The following is a 17,048-nucleotide window of genomic DNA, read 5'->3' as shown; positions in this document are numbered from 1 at the left end:
CCCCTCAGTGGTACATTTTCGTGGCCTCTGTCCAGGGTGGGAGTGAAGGTAGCAAAGGACAGCCCTTTTATCCGTCTGGCTCAGAGCCTGGTTCTGGGTGTGGTGGCAGAACAGGAAACAAGAATAATGCTCTGGGCTGCAGAACTCCCAGCTCTTGGGACCTGGGATCAGATCTAGCTCTGAGACATGAAACCAACATGGTGCAGCAAGCCCAGAGCTCAAGTGTGGGGCTACTGGAGTGTCTTATCAGATGAGCGGCTTGCGGCAAGTTAATGACACTCATTGTGCCTCAGTTGTACAATATTAATAGCATCTATCAGAGAGGCTGTCACCTTCCTGCCCAGGCCAATGTAGGGCTTCAGTGAGCTAACTCCTGCACAGTGCTAGGCATGCGATGAGTATAAACTCCTGTCAATCACTGACTTGTTAAAAACTGATGCAGCTTCTCTCCACACCTGGCTGATTCCTGGGGTCCAGAGGGGTGAAGCCAGTGCCTGTTTGTCTGTTGCTGGGAACATCAGCAAATGATCCCCAAGTCCTGAGCACATTCCCAGCAAACGACTCCCAAGTCTTATACTTAACTGCCTCCAGCAGCTGTGCTGGTCCTTCCCCAGCCAGGCCTTGCTAAAAGCAGTAGATTCTAGAAGCTCTGGAAAACCTGCAGACTCGCTCCCCTCCTGGCCCAGGCAGCTCCTATGGATAAGAGAGTGGATTTTTCCATTTCCTGCAGCAGAAATGCTCCTGTTGCCCCCACCCCCCACCCCTGGCCCATCCAACCACCCTGGTTTCTGCATCTGAGAGGGCAGAAGGTGGGGATCTCGACATCACAGGAGGCAGTGCGGCAGGAGGGGAGAGTCCTAGGGACCGGGCAGCCCCAGGGCAGGTGGGCCTGCCTGATGGCGGGCAGCATCCTTATTAGGACTCAGGCATCTCTGTTCTGATGAGACAAGGGAGACAGTCTGTATCAAAAGTGACAATACCGAATACCAGCAAATGAACCCCCTCAGCCGGCACACAGGAAACAGGGTCTGGATAAAAATACCATCTTTTTTGCAGCTGCAGCCTCCACCATGCAGGTTTCAGAAGGTCACGCTCTTGACAGGAAATGCTTTTGGGGCTGGGGGTGGTGAGATGGTGGGAAACAAGGTGAGTGAACAGCTGGCTCTTGGGGGCTGGTGCCCCCTTCATTCCTTGGCAGGTGAAGACACTGAGCCTAATCTGCTCATGCCCCTCCTGGCCACGACCTTGGACCTCCTGGTCCACCTTGGACATTCATTGATTTCTTCCTCTTCTACCTGAGACTTTTATCATGAGAATTAAACAGCTGTGGTTTTCAACATGCTTTGTTAGCGGAAAAGCGCGGCGCCAGAGATCAGCAAACTTTTTTTCTGCAAAGGGCCAGATAAGAAATATTGTAGGTTCTGTGGGTGGTACAGTCTGTTACTACAGAGAAAGCAGCCGCAGACAATATACCAATATACAGAGTGTGTCTTTCAATTGCATTTCACTCATGGACACTGATATTTGACTGTTATGTAATTTTCATGTCACAAAATATTATTCCTCTTTGATTTCCCCCCCACTATTAAAAAAGTACAGAAAGCATTCTTCAGTTCAGTTCAGTTCAGTTACTCACTCTTTGCGACCCCATGAATTGCAGCACGCCAGGCCTCCTTGTCCATCACAAACTCCAGGAGTTCACTCAGATTCACGTCCATTGAGTCAGTGATGCCATCCAGCCATCTCATCCTCTGTCATCCCCTTCTCCTCCTGCCCCCAATCCCTCCCAGCATCAGAGTCTTTTCCAATGAGTCAGCTCTTCACATCAGGTGGTCAAAGTACCGTAGTTTCAGCTTTAGCATCGTTCCTTCCAAAGAAATCCCAGGGCTGATCTCCTTCAGAATGGTCAAGAGTCTTCTCCAATACCACAGTTCAAAAGCATCAATTCTTTGGTGCTCAGCTTTCTTCACAGAGCAACTCTCACATCCATACATGGCCATAGGAAAAACCATAGCCTTGACTAGACAGACCTTTGTTGGCAAAGTAATGTCTCTGCTTTTGAATATGCTGTCTAAGTTGGTCATAACTTTTCTTCCAAGGAGTAAGCGTCTTTTAATTTCATGGCTGCACATACAAGCAATTCATAGTAGCAAGATTTGGCCATTGGACCATAGTTTGCCTACTTTGCGATACCAACAAAGGGGTTATTATTATTGTTGTTTGCTATTTAACTTCCTACCCAACATAAGAATCCTGGCTTCAGCATTTCCTTCATGGGGTCAACCAGCTTGAGACCTCATTTCTGCCCTAGAGACTCTTAGCAGGAATATATTTCTTACCATTTGGCTACCATTCTGTGTATGGATTTTGTTTTATAGTGAAAACAGAAAATCCTGATTATAAAGGTAATCTATACATAGTTTTAAATGTTTGGAAAATTCTGGCAACCATAAAATAAGTCACTGATAGCCACAGTTAAAATCTCAATTTTTATTTCCAATGAGATGTGTTTTTCCTTGTGGACACAATGCAGTTTTTCCTTTCCAGTTGAGATTGCACTGAATGTATAGTTTTGGTTTTTTGTTTTTCCATTCTGTGTTATATATCAAGCGTTTTCCTACGTCATTAAAAATTCCTCTAAGATACCAGCTGTGGAATATTCCATTATATGGATGTTCCGTATTTTATCTAAGCTGTCTCAAATTGTTTAGACATTTGGGTTGCTTCCAATATTTCTCAATTTTAAACAGTGTATATAAACAAGGCTTTTGTAAACATCTTTGTCAATACGTCTTTGCCTCTCACCCCCTACCTGATCGTTTCTTAGGGTGTGCTGAAGATTCCTAGCAAAAATTGTGGTTTTGACTTCTTTACTGACAATTTGTATTGCACTGAATTTCGCTTTACAGACTATGATTTCAAAAGGTTTCCTAACTGATAACAACTTCCCTTTCCCCCCGTCACTGCTAGCCCCAGACAACCACTGATCTGTTTTCTGTTTATGATTTCCTTTTGAAGTATTTAAAAAAAAATCACCCTGAAGTTCATTGCCTCCTCTTCTTGCCCTGAATTGTATTCCGCATCCCAGTGGTGTCTCCACCCCCGCTTTCCTTGTGTTTGCGTTTGCTGGTTTTATATTTGAGCATCCCTTTATTTTCAGACTGTTATTTCGTTGAGCTGTATCTCTGGTTAGCAGCACGTAATCAAACGTTTTTCTTTTTGGCAATGAAATCTTCATGGCTTTATTGGGAGAATACATGATTTTGTTTATTGTTGTAAGATGTTTACAGTTTGGTCATCTTATTTCAGGCTTTGTGGCATTTATGTTCCTATGTTATTTCTTTCATTTTGTGACTTTCATGAATACCATGTTTTTTTTTTTTGCATTTATCTTTTCCATTGATCTGGAATATATAAATCCTGATGTTAATTTCTCTGGTGGTTACCTTTAACATGTTCAAAACTCTTGTATAATTTCCTTGGCCAGACAGGCAGAAGGAAGCCCAGACTGGGATTTGTTCCTGTCTTGTGTAACTCTGTGTTGAGGGAAGAAAGTAAGACCCAGCATCTTTAAGAGAAAATGTAGGAGCTGGGCAGACAGGCGTAGCGGGTGGTATGGACAGCAGAGGAAACCAGCTGGAAGGTTCAAAGTGGACAGGTGAGAGCTGGAGGAATTTCCCCCTTCATAGGCAATTTGTTTTCTCTACCTAAATATTGACAGGCTTGGATTTTGGTTTTGGTTATATTTGGGTGAGGATCTTTTATCACTAGTTATGCCAGAACCACCAGTTGTACCTGGAGTTGCCCAGACCGGAATTGGGTTCCCTGGTGGCTCAGTGGTAAAGAATCTGCCGGCAGTGCAGCAGCTACAGGAAATTCAGGTTCGATCCCTGAATCAGGAAGATGCCCTGGAGGAGGAAATGGCAACCCACTCCAGTATTCTTGCCTGGAGAATCCCGTGGACAGAGGAGCCTGGTGGACTACAGTCCCTACGGTAGCAAAGAGTCCGACATGGCTGAAGCGACTTAGCATATACGTGCACTTAATTAGCTAGGTGAGCTTGGGCAAATCGGTTTTGTTTTGAATCAGCTGCTAATAGCACCTAAGTTATTGGGTTGTGGTGGAAATGAACTGGGATGAGACATTTAATGACTCTGCATAGTGCCTCACACGTGAAAAATGTCCAATAAATGCTTGTATTATGATGGCTGTGAAGCCATTTTAGTGTTTATGTGTATGCAGCTCCCACCTGGAGGACTGGAAATATTTTTATCTATTGCTTGCCTGGAGATATGAAATAATTGGGCCATTTTAAAAAAAATGAGGAAAGAGAAGTGATTAGAGAGAGACGGAGTCGGGGGATCAACAGGTATTCAAGAAGTGGCAGCGGCGCAGGGCGTCTGGGGAGAGAGCGGAATTGGGAGCAAAGCGAGTACCTTGGAGAGTTCCCGGGTGGCCGGGCTCTTCGGGGCAGAAGGGAGATCAGGTTCTTGGGTCTGCAGAGGGAGGTGCTTCGAGAATTCTGGAAGCAAAATTAGTGAAGAACGGGGACCTAGTACAGCTGAAGTCTGATGTGTTCATGAATACAATGGGAATGTTCAGAGTCGTGCTTCTGGACCAGCAGTGTCCTTGCCTTGAGTCCCTGAGATCAAGTACGGCAGGTGTTTGGGTGGGGAGGGGCGTGGTAAGATGCCTATAACAGAGGGAGCTGACCCGGGGGAGAGAGAGAGAGGAATGCGTACACAGGCAAGGTCTCTGCAGCTTTGGTGGAGAGACCTTGCAGACCCACGTCCTCTCCACAGCGGATGAGTTAGCTCTCCCTCCCTTGGAGGAAATCTAGTACATAAATATCTGCTCCTGCATAATGAAGTGATTCCTCTCCCGCCCCCACACTTCAGAAAGACTATGCATTTTTCCAAAGGATTAGCTGTAGCTTATTTTGTACATCGGCTTCCCTGGTTTCTTTTTATTTGTTTGCTTATTCACGTCGTCTTTATTCTTTTCGAACAGTTGTAGTTTCACAGCAAAATGGAGGGAAGGTACAGAGATTTTTCATACACGCCCCCCACCACCTCCAGCCCCACATGTTATTATCAACAGCAGCCACCACAGTGGCACATGTGTTACCGTTGAGGAACTTACACTGATAATGTCATACTCATCCAAAGACCATAGTTTCCATTAGGGTTCTGTCTTGTGTTGTACCTTCTATGGGTTTGGACAAATGTATATAATGACACGTATCCATCCTTAAGGTATCATTCAGAGTATTTTCCGTGCCCCCCCAACAAATCCTCTGTGCTCTGCCTCTTCAAGCCTTCCCCCTCCCCAACTCCTGGTAACTAACAACTGATCATCTTACTATCTCCAATGTTTTTTTTTTTCCCCAGAATATCATATAGTTAGAATCATATAGTATGTAGCCTTTTGCTTTCACTTAGTAATATGCATTTAAACTTGATAGTTTATTTCTTTTTAGCATTGCGTAATATTCCATTGTCTGCGTGTCTCACAGTTTACGGAGGGACATCTTGGTTACTTCCCAGTTTCGGTGATGATGAATAAAGCTTCTATAAGTGTCTGTATGCAGGTTTCTGTGTGGACATAGTTTTCAACTCCTTTGGGTAGATACCAAGGAGTGAGATTGTTGGGTTGTGTGGTAAGAGTATGTTTGGTTTTATAAGAAACCACTGAAAGTAGCTATATTATTTTGCATTCCCACCAGCAACAGATAAGAGTTGTTTATATGTATGAGGGTCTATTTCTGAGCTTTATATACTGTCCCATTGATCTGTTTGTTTATTATTTCACCAATACCATACTGCTTTGATTACTATAGCTTTATACTAAGTCTTGAAGTCCGTTAGTATCAGTCCTCCAACTTTATTTCACTCCTTAAATATCTTTTTTTAAGTTTTTTAAAAATTTATTTATTTTTAATTGGAGGATAATTGCTTTACAATATTATGTTGGTTTCTGTCATACATTAACATGAATCAGCCATAGGTATACATATGTCCCTTCCCTCTTGGTATTGTGTTTACTATTCTGGGTCTTTGGCCTCTCCATATAAACATTAGAATCAGTTTGTCAATGTTCATAAAGTGATTTGCTTTGTTTTTGATTGGGATTGTATTGATTCTATAGCTCAAACTGGGATGAACGGACTTGTTGATAATATGAAGTCTTCTTATCCATGAAAATAGAATATCTCTCCTTTTATTGAATTTTTCTTTGATTTCATTGAGTTTTGTAGTTTTCCTCACATAGATCTTGTTCTTATTTTGTTAAATTTCCCTGGTCACTTTAGTTTTATTTTCTTTATAAGAAGATCAGAACTTTTATTTGTTCATTCTCTCTATGAATATTTACTGAGCTTTTACTCTAGGTGCTAGATATCCCACATAAAAAGTCAGGCAAGATTTTCCCACAAGGAGCTTATAGTCTGAAGGGTCTGAAATAATTTTCCTGGCACCCTCCTAATGCTAGATAGAAATTACATATTTCCAGAGGCATCTGGATAGTTGACATGAGTCTCTGTCAACAGTTGCCCGGCTCAGCCATGTGCCCTGGGCATGGGGTTCTAGAAGGGAGAAAATTAGAGCTTCATGTCAGTGCATCCGTGGTGCTCTTGTCCTCATGATCACTTGGGTATCATAGATGCTAAGAGAGAAACTGTCTTCTTTGTTTAGGCCAAGGGATGAAGATTTTGAGACAGAAAGGTCTCTGGGCCAGCCTGGGAGCATTGATTGGAGAACAAAGCATGAAATAACCCAAGAGAGATGCTCTGGCCAGTTCTGCGGCTTGGTTAGATGCCAGGCAGGCTCCTCTGACTCCTGTAACCATCACATATTGACCAGGAACCTATGTCACGGTGGCTAGAAATTTTGTGGTTCGTACTTCTCCATTCCTCCAGAGTTGATAGTCTAGAAAAGACACAGGCAGATTCATATACAGCTACGTTATGGTGTTAAGGGTTCTTGTAGAGGGACCTGAGAAAACACCTGAGAAGGGTATCTGGCCCAGCCTGGGGTGACTTCATGGAGGAAGCAACGTGTAAGTTGAAACATTTACACGGACGCCTGGTTAGGGTTTAACTCTGGTGGTCCAGTGGCTACGACTCTGTGCTCCCAATGCAGGGGACCCAGATTCGATCCCTGGTCATGGATCCGTGCCCCTCCACATGCCACAACTAAAAGTTTGCATGCAACTATAATGATCCCACACACCGCTATGAAGATCAAAGATCCCATGTGGTGCAGCCAAATAAATAAATAATAATAAAGTAAGAATTAACCAGGTAAAGTGAAGGCAGAGAAAGTGGGAATAGCGTATGAGAAAGCCTGCAGATGCAAGAGAGGGACAGAATGGTGCCTTGGTGGTCCTGAAACAGTCTATCGTGGCAGGGATGGATGATGCCAAGAAAGGTGGTCAGAAACCAGATCACTTAGGGTTCAAGTGGCCAGTGGCCTCTTCCTTCCTCCCCTTTTCATTAAGTAAGGATTGAATACCTATTGTGTGCTGTCCTCAGCACGTGGGTACAGCAGCAAACTGGACAGATGCTGTACTGACCTCTCAGAACTCCTAGGCTGGTAGGGAAAAGAGTTTATAGCGTGATGCTCCAGGCCAGCGTAGACCCCTTTGCTCTCCTTTTAAAATGGAGATATTAAGACTTCCCTGGTGGTTCAGTGTTTAAGAATCCACCTTGCAATGCAGGGCATGGAGATTTGATTCCTGGTGGGAGGACTAAGATCTTACATGCCACAAGGCAACTCAGCTCAAGCGTTGCACTGAAGACCCAGCACAGACAAAAAAACAAAAAGAAAAGAAAATCGAGGTAGCATTCACATACTACAAAATTCCCTCTTTAAAGTGTGCAGTTTGTGGTCTTTATTGCATTCACATTCAAAGTTGTATAACATTCAAGGTTGTATAACAATTACCACTATCTATTAATAGTTCCAGAGAACTTTCATCAAAAGGACACCCTGTACTCATAAGCAGTCATTCCTCATTCCCTGCTCCCTTTAGCGCCTAACAACCACTAATCTACTTTCTATCTTTATGGGCTTACCTATTCTGGACACTTGCTATAAATAGAATCACACAATATGTGATCTTTCTTTACTGGCCTCTTTCACTTAGTATGATATTTTCAAGAAACATCCATGGTGTAGCCCATGTCAGCACTTCATTCCTCTTTGTGGCTACATAATATTCCATGGTATGACTATACCACATTTTATTTATCCATTTCTCCACTGATGAACATTTGGCTTGTTTCCACTTTGGGGCTATTGTGAATAATGTAAATAAACATCGAGATACTAGTTTTTGTGTGGACATATATGTTCATTCCTCTTGCGTCTGCAGCTAAGAGTGGAATTGCTGGGTTATATGGTAAACCTATATTTATATTTGGAGAAACTGCCAGTTTTCCCACAGCAATGCCCCGTTTTACATTCCTGCCAGCAGTGTACGAGGGTTCCACGTCCTCACATCCTCACCAACACTGGTTACTGTCCGGCCTCTTCCTCTACTCACATGGGCCCTGGAGGGGGGCTTCCCGGGGAAGAACAAGGGCTGGCTCCTGGGGCCTGGGCCTGGGACTGTGACTTTGAGGGAAACCCAGGTCTTCCTTGCCCATCCTTCACCTTGGCTGAGTCATGGCCCAGGATCCTGGGGTGAACTTCCTGCCGCTGGGATGGGAGGCACCAGCCCCTGCAGAAGCCACCATTAGACTTGACTCAACCCCCGGCCCAAGGTGGCTGGGCTCCCCTGGAAGCAGCTATTTCTGGCTCTTTCTGCTCTGAAGAGGAGCAGTGGTGGGCGGAAAGGTTGAAGTCGCTCAGTGGAACGACTGGGGAAGCACAGTGCACTGAGGACCCAGGACAACCTTGACTTGGGAGGAGAGGAAAGAGACTGCTTCCTGAGAGTGCTGGCCCTTCAGGCAGGGTCAGAGCAGCACGCTGGGCCCCCTGCAGCCCTGCCAGCACCCTGGGGGGGCTGCTGCAGAAGGGGGAAGGGGGTCCAAGGATCTGGTTTGACCAGACTGCAGGTGCTGGATCCCATGAGACTGAGCAAAGCAGACCTGGGACGTGAGGAAGGAAAGGAAGTGTGACCAGTGGGGGCATGATTTTCCATGGAGGTGGTGCAGCCTAGTGGGTGGGGTGCAGCAGCTGGAGGCAGGCCCTGAGGATGCTTGAGGTGGGGCGCATCAAGGGAGGGGTAGGGTGGAGAATGCATCAAGGGAGGGGTAGAGTCTGCCAGGAATGGAGATGCAGGAGGAAGACCAACAGAGGAAGTGGTGGTGCTCAGGGTCCGCCCCGAAGTCCCCAATCCTCTGCCATGGGACCTCGGGCTAAGTGTTAACCTCCTGCCCCACAGTCCTCACCTGCAAACTGCTCTAAAGAGAAGGTTCGGGGATGACCGTTAGTGATCATCCTCTTTATTATCATGTACTGAATGCTGAACTGCTGGTAACAATCTTGACCTTTCCTCTAGCTTTCTGTCAGCTCTGTGGCTCTCTTCATGCCCATATCTGCATCCATCTGACACATCTCTTGGCTGCCCACCTTCCCTTCCCCAGGTCCTTGTTTGGCATGATTTTAGCAAAATGGTTAAGCAGCCTTTGGAGACAGTCAGAACCTGGGAGTTAAAATCCCAGCTCTGCCATTCCTAGACACGTGCCCTTGCGCAAGTCATTTTCAGAGCTCAAGCCCGAGCCTCGGTTTTCCCACCTCTAAACTGGGGTGATAATGGCAGGCAGTTAATTAATAATAGCAGGTCATTGGTCATCATAAGTGGATTTATGGAGTTGATAGATGTAAATGGAGGACTAAGAAATTTGATAGACATAAAGCACCTAAGATAATGCCTGTAACACAGTCAATGCTGAATTATAGAAAGAACACCAAATGTGTAGGGTAGACTAAGTGAGGACTGAGATCGGGGCAGAAGGGTCATGAAGGGTGTCTGGTACCTGGGCTGGGAGTGGGCTGCTGGTCAACTGCCAGGTCTGGCGGCACCGCCACCGGAGGCTCAAGGAGAGGTATCTGCTGTTGCATGTCTGTGCAAAATCCATGCTTGTTGCTTTTCAGTCCTTGAGTCCCACTCTTTGTGTTGTGTCTGCGGGACTATGCGCATGTCCCCAGCGGGAGACCATGCCCCACAGTCCCATGGCCCCTGGAATGAGGAGCTGTAACAAGGAGCTCCGTGGACCCCCAGAGCCGTCCACTCTCCTCTCATTCCTTCCTACCTTTGCTCCTCACACGATAGATTGCTTAAGATTTTAATGAAAATTGTACATATTTATGGTGTACAACATGACGTTCATCTATCTAACTTTATATATAGAGGAAAAAAATGGTTAGTACAGCTAAGCTAAGTAACACATCCATCTCCTCAATCTCTCGCTCTCTTGAGTCGCCAAGTCATGTCCAACTCTTGCAAGCCCAAGGACTGCAGCCTGCCAGGCTCCTCTGTCTGTGGAGTTCTCCCGGCAAGAATGCTGGAGTGGATGGCCATTTCCTTCTCTAGTCTCCAGGTTACGTTTTTTGGGAGATATTGGCCAGATGGTACACAGTTGCCGTTATGTAGGATGACTACATCTAGAGCTCCAGTGTGCAGCATGATGACCATAGCGAATAACGACACTGTACTCAGTACTGGACATTTACAAAGACAGTAGATTTCAGGTGTTCTCACTACAATGGATATTTCTTGAGCCCCTGCTCTGAGCCAGGCTCCATTCTGGACACTGGGGACACCAATCAGTGGGGGATCCCTGCCCTCATGGAGTCTAAAAATACTAAACATATAACTATATAATTAATATACGCTCACTAATGACCCTGTAAGTATCGGTTGCAGTAGGTACTACTGCAAAGCAGAAATGCAAATGTCCAGGATACTATGGGAGAGAATAACTCAGGCAACTTGACTGAGATTGGGGTGATCTCAGAAGACCTCTTGGAGGAGGTGACATTTCAGCTGGAATCGGAAGGATGAAGAGGAGTTTGCTGGCTCAAGTCAGGGAAGAAAGAGGGTTCCAGGTGCAGAAAGCTCTGTGTAAAGGCCTTGAGGAGCTCACTTTTTGTCTTGCTTTAAGAAATGGAAGAAGCCAGTGTGACTGAATTGGTGAGGGATTCAGGGAGGAGGTGCGGGTGGGATAAAGTGGGGGTGGAAAGGGGCAGAAACTAGATCACGCAGCGCCTAGGAGGCAGTGGGAGGATGAGGCTTCGTTGCTGGGTGCTGGGCAGGAAAGGAAGCGAGATGGAAAGGGAGGAGGGCCTGGTGAGTGGGTGTCCCGTGAACATGATTGTGGAAGTCATGTGGCCAGGCGGCAGCAGCTCAGCCCCAGGGCACCCCCGGCAGATGTAGATGGTCCAAGGTCCATCCATCCAGTGGGCAGATACCTCTTGCCTTGCTGTCCCCCACCGCCTAAGACAGGAGCCACACCTGTGGTTGCATGTCACTGACCGGCCCTAGGTCAGGCAGTCTGCTCGATGGGGCAGAGTGGGTCAGGTGGCAAAGAAAACACAAGCTTGTCGGCAGTGATTTCTCCCTACAAAGGCAGCCACCACCAGCTTCCTGCCGAGATGGGCCGGTTCAGCCTTGCTCGCTACAGCTGGAGACAGAGGGGAGCAGATGGCCCTGCTTGGCCCAGATTCCAGCCAGATTGCCAGGGAGGTGTGGGCGGAGCGACGGGGTTGGTGCCAGGCACAGGAATACAGGAGGGGAGGGTGGGAGCCACCTCTTTACCATCTTAGTGGGGTCTTGCTTATTTGGGGCGGGGGGTGGTGGGGACATTGGCTGTGGCCTTACTTGTGGTCCTTGAACCAGCAGATGCTCAGAGCCCCCCTGGAGAGAGATGGTCCTTGTCTTTTAAGACCAGGTTAGGGGCTCTTGAGAAACCAAGCAGGAGCTCAGTGGTTGTTGTTGTTGTTGTTTTTAATATAAATGATAGTAGTAGCTCTCAGGGGTTCTTACTTAACCCTCATGGCATCCCCACAAAGGAGATGCTGTTGTGCTCCCTCCCCATTTTACAGATGAGAACACTGATGCCCAGAGAAGAGGAATAACTTGCCTAAAGACACAGCTGAGTAAATGCCTGGGGATTCTTGGGTCATGTGGACAAACTGATGGGCAAGCCTGGTGTTTGTTGGGGCTGTGGAGGCAGGGAGCAGACGGGAGGGTGGGCAACCAGGAGAAGTGGTCGGCGCATGCAGCTGGAGAAGAGCACGTGCCCTTCTTGCCTTTGTCCTTTCTGAGCCCCCACCAACCCCTCAGATCTGCCTAAGCCAGCTACCTCTATTGTGCAAGGTGCTCAGAGAGCAAGAGAAGAGCCTCAAGAGCTAGGGATATAGGATGGCTAGGTCCAGTTGAGCAGGCTGCACACTGCATAACTTCAGAGCAAGCCATTCCCATAGACCCTGATGAAAATAGTAAGATGGTAGCCTTGTAGGCAGGACCACACCATGTAGGACCATGAAGACCAGGGTCAGCAAATCTTTTCTGTAAAAAGCCAGATATTAAAAGTAAATATTTTAGGTTGTCCAGGCCATACGTCTCTGCTGTAACTAATCAACTCTGGTGTTGTAGGGTAAAAGCAGTCACAGGCAATATGCAAATGAATGAGGGCAGATGTGTTCCAAGAAATTTTCGTTTATCGGAGCAGGCTGCCTGCCAGATACAGCCTATGGGCTGTAGTGTGCTGACCCAGTGAAGGCCAAGGAAGAATTCTGAATGCGATTCTCTTATGTATGATTTTATTTATTTAGGCTGTGCTGGGCCTTGTTGCTGCGTTGTGGTGAGCAGGGCCTACCGTCTAGTTTCGTGTGTGGGCTGCTTCTCATGGCTGTGGCTTCTCTTGTTGTGGAGCACAAGCTCCAGGGCACACTGGCTTCAGTAGTGGAGGTGCGTGGGCTCAGTTGCAGTTCCTGGGCTCTGGAGCACAGGCTCAGCAGTTGTGCTCCGTGTGTTCAGTTGCTCCATGGCATGTGGGATCTTCCTGGACCAGGAATCGAAACTGTGTCTCCTGCATTGGCAGACAGATTCTTTACCATGGAGCCCCCAGGGAAGCCCTGAACTCTAGTCTAAGAGCAATGTGGAGCCAGGAGAGAGTTTTAAGTAGGGAGTGAGAGGAAGTGACTTTGTGTTTAACTTGTCCCTTGAGATGTCTCTCCATGCCCACTGGGGACTGCGGTATTTCTGCTGTCCTGGCTGTAGCTCTCTGAGCCCCTCTGTCTGCAAGAAGAGGCTTGGCCTGGGACTCAAGGGGCCTCTGATGCTTACAGAGCAGAGGTCACTGTGTCCACGCTCCCATCCCCCTCCTCCCCACACCAGCCTTTAGCCCAGCTCTGAATAGTCCAGCACTGCTGGTCGCCATGCCTGGCCCCGGGGGCAGAAAAGAGCAGTCTTGTGGTCAAGAGTCTGGGCGTAGAAATCAGAGGGTCTGATTTCCTCTACTCTGTCTCTTGCGGCGGTGAGCTGTACTTCCCTGAGCCTCTGTCTCCTTTTCTGCATAGGAGGAATGATTAGACATGAACCCATGAAACAAAGCAGTTCTGCATCGACCCGGGTGCATAGGAGGGACTCAGTGAAAAGACAGTGTTGATAGAGGAATCATTTTTTAACATTAAATTTTTTTATTTATTTTTGGTTGCACTGGGTCTTCATTGCTGCGAGAGGGCTTTCTCTGGTTGCACTGAGCAGGGGCTTCTGTCTAGTTGCAGTGTGCGGGCTTCTCACTGTGGTGGCTTCTCATTGCAGAGCACGGGCTCTAGAGTTGTGGACTCAGTAGTGATGGCACATGAGCTTAGTTGCCCTGTGGCAGTGGAATTTTCCCGGACCAGGGAATCAAACCACATCCCCTGCATTGGCAGGCAGATTCCTAACCATTGGACCACCAGGGAAGTCCAGAAGAATCATTTTATTGTTGAACCCCAGAGGCAGGAAAGCCTGGCTAGGTCCTGGATGGTGGAGTCTTTGCTCCAGTGGGTTGTGTCCAGAACCAGGCTCCCAGCTAAAGTACAAGAGAACCAACAGAGGGGGGCCTTGGGTCATGACTGTCGACGGCTCCTTAGAGACAGAGATGACTTGTCCCACCTCTTGGGCTGAAAATAACTGCCCGACATTGGAGTAATTATATGTCTTAGGTTCCCACATCACACAGAGAACACCCCAATAATTACTGCACACAAAGACTGCTTTTGGCAGCTGACGCTTAATTTCTGCCTCAAAGAGTGTCTCCCAGACCGGAAGCCTAGTTCACCAGCCACCCCCAAAGGATTTGAACCCTGGCCTAATGGGAGCAGAACCTTCCAGAACCTTCCGTGATGCACAGGGACACCATGGTCACTTCTCTTCCAAAGGCAAGCTGTCAGGCCCAGGACACCCCCATGGCCCGTGGACAGGCTGGGCCACAGTGATCAGTGGCTTTGCCATAGTGTTCTCAACAGGCTGAGACCAGTACCGTCCATCCTGGTAGGAAGTCCCCATGGGCTGCACTGAATACTCCAGACGTGAGCCATTCGGGTCAGCCCTACAGGGTGGTCTGCTGTGCTGAGAGATGGATAAGCTGTGTCCTTGGACTGAGCTAGGAGGCCACCAAGTAAGTCAGGGTCCTGGAAGGGTTGTTGAGGATTACCTGTGTGCCAGACCTCAGCAGTGAGTGCCAGGTCACAGCAGACAGACCCAAAGCCTGCCATGATTACCCAAATAGTTATGTAATTATGGTTGTGATAAGGCTGTATACGAGATGTGTAGATGCTGTGGGTGTGCAGACTGGGGTAGTGCCTTCATCTGGGAAGTTTTAGTTGAGATGTAAAGGATGAGGAGTGAGACAGGTGTGTGTGTGTGTGTGTGTGTGAGAGAGAGAGAGAGAGAGATGGAATGCATGGCTGTGGGTGGATGGATGACTGGATGGATGAATGGATGAGGATGGGTGGATAGATGGTGGATGGGTGGATGAATATTTGCCAGTGGGTGGGCGGATGGGTGGGTGGATGGCTGGATGGATGCATGGATGCAGGTGGGTGATGGATGGCAGATGGGTGGATGAATGGGTGAGGCTAGATGGATGGATGCATGCAGGCATGGATGACTGAGTTGTCCAGGTAATGGAAACAGGCAGTGCAAAAGCTCAGAGATCAAAGGAGTTTTGGTGACTCTGTAGCTGACAAAAGACCATTGTGAAAGGTGTTTGAAATTTAAGAAAAAGACTGGAGAGGCGGGTAGGTTGGGAGTACTGTACAACTGAGCAAATTCCTCTGCCCAAAGAGGAGTTCTCACAGGCCACAGTGTGAATGAATGGTCCCGCTGGAACGTGCGACATGGAGGCCTGCAGACAGGGCAGACATCACGCAGACCTTCTACACCATCGTCAGGGTTTTGCACTTGTTTCCAGAGTCGTAGGGAGCCACAGAAGGGTCTGAGCAGTTGGTGATGCAGTTAATTTCCATGTGTAATCCCCCAAAGCAGCGATGTCCAATAGAACTTTCTGTGAAGACGGGAAATGTTCTATTTGTGCACTTTCTAATATGGTAGCCACCTGTAGTTGTTGGGGGCTTCCCTGGTGGCTCAGACGGTAAAGAATCTGCCTGCAATGCGGGAGACCTGGGTTCGATCCTTAGGTCAGGAAGATCCCCTGGAGTAGGAAATGGCAACCCTCCAGTACTCTTGCCTGCAGAATTCCACGGACAGAGGAGCCTGGGGTTGCAAAAGAGTTGGACACGACTGAGCAACTAACGCTTTTGCTTTGTAGTTGTTGAGTCCTTAAAATGTGGCCAGAATGACTGAGGGAAGTGAATTTTGAATTTTTACAAGTTAACGTTTGAAAAACCCCAAGAGCTCGCTGTGGCCAGTGGTTCCCTAGTGGACAGAGCAGCTCCAGAGGACCTGAGTGTGAACCATATATAAGCCCCTTGTCCCCCCGACCCCTAGCAGTGATGAAAGCGTCTCGGGCAAGTCTGTGGGCGATGTCACCTCTTGCCAGGAAGTTGGGTGGAAACCTCAGCCTCCCCCTCACAGGGGGGACCGGTCACACTCAGGCCGAGGGTGCCGCTGGGCCTGTGGTTCCTGGATCTGAGCCTAATGAAGACAGCCCCCATCCCATTGAGGTTCCAGAGACCTCATCTCCCTCCCCCGCCCCCTGTGGGGTTGCCCAGCGGATATTCAGCGTGCAGAATGGATGGCCTGCCCTCTACCCTTCGCAGTTCACTCGAGTTTGTCCCCCCGCAGCAGAGGCAAATCAGCTAGGAAACCTGGCCCTGCCCCAGCGTGTGGGTGGTGGCGTGGGGACACCGCCCCCCATGGGCATCAGGGGCCGCACACTTCGGCTAGTGTTTTGAGGGAGCCAGACGAGGTGGTATCTCAGATGATAAAAGTATCTGCCTGAAATAAGGGAGACCAGATCCCTGGGTCGGGAAGACCCCTCCCCCCGCCCCCCCGCCCCGGAGAAGGGAATGGCTACCCACTCCAGTCTTCTTGCCTGGAGAATCCCAGGGACAGAGGAACCTGGCGGGCTACAGTCCATACTGTTCTCAGGGTCCCTAGGGTCCATGGACTGTATCCCGCCAGGCTTCTCTGACCATGGGGTTGCAAAAAGTCGGACACAACTGAGAGACTCACACTTTCAGACTAGGTGGGCGTGGGAGGGGCTCTGAGGGGCCGGGGCCGGCCTGCTCCCGCACTTGTAGCACCCTGGCCTCTGTCCCTGGCTTTCTCAGCATCTGAGGGCCTCACACACACAAGCCAGCTTGTGTAGCCAAGTTCCTCCGTTGGCTCTGCAAACAGCCACCCTGTGGTCGCCCTTTCAGCCTAAAGGTGCACTTTCTTGCTGCGTGGTCCACCCTTGGGAAGCTGGATCTGGGGACAAGGCTTGCGCAGGCTCTACATTTGGCCCTGGAGCCATGTGAACAGGGAAGGGTAAGATGGGCCAGAAGGGAAACCATGGGCTTCATCCCACTGGCCTCAGGGACACCTCACCCTGTGGGAGTGGCCTGGCTGGAGACTGACCAGAGACGGGTAACCTAAAGTGTGGAGGT

The 17,048-nt window shown here is 48.3% G+C and overlaps 1 protein-coding gene across 1 annotated transcript in view; it reads left to right on the top strand.

Annotated features, from left to right (window-relative positions):
- PPP1R16B (protein phosphatase 1 regulatory subunit 16B) overlaps nucleotides 1-17,048 on the top strand; it is a 109,922-nt gene that overhangs the window by 69,013 nt on the left and 23,861 nt on the right. The window lies entirely within an intron of this gene.

Source organism: Oryx dammah, unplaced genomic scaffold (assembly GCF_014754425.2).
Source record: "Oryx dammah isolate SB20612 unplaced genomic scaffold, SCBI_Odam_1.1 HiC_scaffold_10, whole genome shotgun sequence".
NCBI lineage: Eukaryota > Metazoa > Chordata > Mammalia > Artiodactyla > Bovidae > Oryx > Oryx dammah.
The sequence above is the reverse complement of the archived record's forward strand: the minus strand, read 5'-3'. Positions and strand labels throughout refer to the sequence as shown.